The sequence below is a fragment of the Austrofundulus limnaeus genome, unplaced genomic scaffold (genome assembly GCF_001266775.1).
Source record: "Austrofundulus limnaeus strain Quisiro unplaced genomic scaffold, Austrofundulus_limnaeus-1.0 Scaffold117, whole genome shotgun sequence".
Taxonomy (NCBI): Eukaryota; Metazoa; Chordata; class Actinopteri; order Cyprinodontiformes; family Rivulidae; genus Austrofundulus; species Austrofundulus limnaeus.
In genome coordinates, this window is record NW_013952519.1 from 290,402 (window position 1) to 293,617 (window position 3,216).

Consider the following 3,216-nt stretch of genomic DNA (forward strand, 5'->3'; position numbering starts at 1 on the left):
GTATAAAAATAATAGTTTTTCCTCTATTAAAAGTCACTAGATCAAAATAACAAAAAAAAATGTAACAAAATGATAAAACAAAAATACCTTCGCAAACAGGAGGCGTTTTTATTTATTTGTGAAAAATGAAGTTAGTGCAAATAAACAAAAGTATTGATCCGACGCCAGTACTCCCTGTGTTATTTATATTATCTAATATTGACCAGGCAGAAACTCACCTGTTCAGGTGTTCTGAGTTGGACTGATCACAGGAAGATGAAACCGTTTAACTGTTGGATTTTTGTATTTTACATCTGAAAGAAGGAAAAACAAAAAGTACTTGACAGTGTGATCAGATAAAATGATGCAATTAGTTGTGTTTTGGTTGTTGAGCTGATTGTGAAGACTCGGGTTCGAGGTGAGCGCGATGAAAACCAGCCTCTTCCTCCTCAGGAGCAGCTCAGGGTGTCTAATGAGGCGTCAGGATGAAGCAGTTTGTTGTCTCTTGTAACCAGATGGATGCAGGCCCTGATTAAAACCAATTACCCCCCCAACACACACACACACACATACACACACACACACACACACACACACACATACACACACACACACATCCTCCAGATCTAAATAACTTCTCTGTCATTAATGCACATATTTTACACCTCATTAGAGGCACGGTGATTGGAGGTACAAAAGGAGGTGATTTGCATTTTAGATTCACCACAATATGCTCAGAATGGAAGGACGGAACATAGAACCTCGTTATCACCCGCCGCCAGAGAGGAGGAGGAGGAGCCACAGATTTATATAAAGGCTAGAAAGGTCCTCCCCGCTGTTGGCCTATGGAGACAGACGACGTCGCACGGCGGCCATCTTGGTACAGACAGCGCTCCCACTCTTATGTAGGAGTGGGCTTAAGGTGAATTAAGCTTCTCCCACATCTCTCATACACAAGGTTGTGAGGAAACTTTTACCAAGGTATTTCTCATTACTTGTTAATATCTTGACTGTGCGAAGTGAAAAGTGACACAATAAGTGAACGTTAGACGAGTTCAAGTTGATTCATAAAAGACTATGCAATCATTTATTTACACAAACTGAACAGATCATAAGTTACACTTGATTGTGGTTATTCCTATAACAAGCGTCAGAGTTAAATGAGATAAAACCCNGGCAGAGGTGGTTGTAGACCAGATAGACAGGACAGAGGTGGTTGTAGACCATATAGACAGAACTGAGTTGGTTGTAGATGTGGGGCATTAATAAGGGTAGCTTCATAAAACACTATGCTGACCTCCATGAAGGTTTGGTAAACACTCCAACTGTGTGCCTTCCTGACACAGATGGCTGCTTCCCTGGAGATGCTGTAAAACTTAGCTGCACACTTGTACACCGGGGTCACCTGGGTCCCTCTGAGTACCTGGTCCTCCACCACTCCACAGCCAACCAAATGGTCGCCATTAGCCTGTAGAGGACGTACGCTAATAGCCCCATTAGCTGCACTTTAAACTCTTGCAGCTAGCCGATGATGACACTCCAGCTCTCCCAGGTAATCCCGGAGGCTCTCCACTAACGGGATGTTTCAATTAACAGATTTGTTTGCTTTCATCTCCTCTGACCTCATTTGCATAGCAGCCTGAGTTCAAGAGCGTTTTTGACTCCATTCTTTTCCTGTCCTCATTCGGCAGCAGGCGTCAGATGGCACAGAAAATACCAAACATGCTACAACTGATTTGTTATTGGAGGAGAACACAGCTGAAGTGGTTTGGAGCGGGGAAAGTTACAAGATGTTAGCGAGCACTCCAGGGCAGAGTGATGTTGACGCTCGCTCCTGTTCGCTCTTTGTCAAAGGGGAGATTAGCATTTCCGATGCTAAAGGACAGCTGTTGCTGGCAGCCACCCCCCCCTCCTCTCGGTGTTGGGGGCAGAAATCTGTCAGGGTGGTGTCGAAGCCAGGGCGCTCTACCCCTGGGCGGGGGCAGGAAGTTGCCTCACAGCTCTGAGCGTAGCGATGAGGCCAGACAGATGTGGGTTTTTACAGCTGCTCTGTGGGTTCGCCTGGATCTGGAGCACATTGGCTCCCATCATGCATCGCTGCAGGGGAGGGTTTGAGCCGCCTGCAGCAGGATTCAGATTCTCTCTCTGCAGCTGGTTAACGGCACAAACATACAACCTCACATGAAACAAATAAACTCTAATAAAAACATGTTTTATTATGATTAATGTTAGTTTCACATTTATTCACAGATTTTAATAAAAGCTGAACTTATCTTTCATTAAATTTCACCTTTTAGCATAAGTCACTTTGTTTCACTCAATCCAAAGTTTGTCATTTAAAAATGTATCTTTGTTTATAAAACTTTTCAGCCTTCAACATTATTTGCGCTGTAACAATTTTGTTTCTAAATGAAAAAAACAACTTTTTTTTCTGTCATGTGGCAAACATTCATTATTCTAGGAAAACACAATGATCATATCTTACATTTTCCAGGAGTTATATGTTGTTTCATATTTTCGTTTACTTGTTTTAATTTATTTTTTTTCCAATTATTAACCCTTTTTATTAAAGCTAAGCTAGAATCATTTTATTTTCTGCAAAAAATAAAAGTGTACATGCTGAATGACTAACATTAGCTGAAACGAAACTGATTTAAAGCTGAAAGAAACAGAATACTAGCTAAATGAAAAAAAAGGAGCAAAATGGTATCTAGAAGCTAAAAGTAGTCAAATGTTAGCCAAAACAGGAATATTTTCGCTCAAAACAGCAAAAAGTTAAAGAAGCAAAATGTTAGCTAAAAGGAAAAAGGGTAAAAATAGTAGATATAAGCTGAATGTATCAACAATAGCAAAAGGCAAGAAAAGGTTAGCTTAAAACAGCAAATGGTTAAAGTAGCATTAGGCTAGCTAAATGCAAAATAAAGCAAAATGGTAGCTATAAGCTGAACTTATTAACATTAGTCAAAATCAAAAAGATGGTAGAATAATAGCTACAAACTGAAAGTCAATGTTTTTACCAAAAGCAGGAAGAGGTTAGCTTCAAACGGCAAAATGTGAACGTAGCATAGGGTTAGCTGAATGCTAGCCTGGTTTAAGCCAGATCCTGTCCTTCACTTTGCTTCGTACGAGGGTCTGGACTTCATGCATAGAGAAGCGTTTCTTGCAGGAGGCGTGGCCTCTGCTGAAGTTTAAAATGATTGGATCAGTTGACTGCGACGTATGTCGCTGTGACGGAGG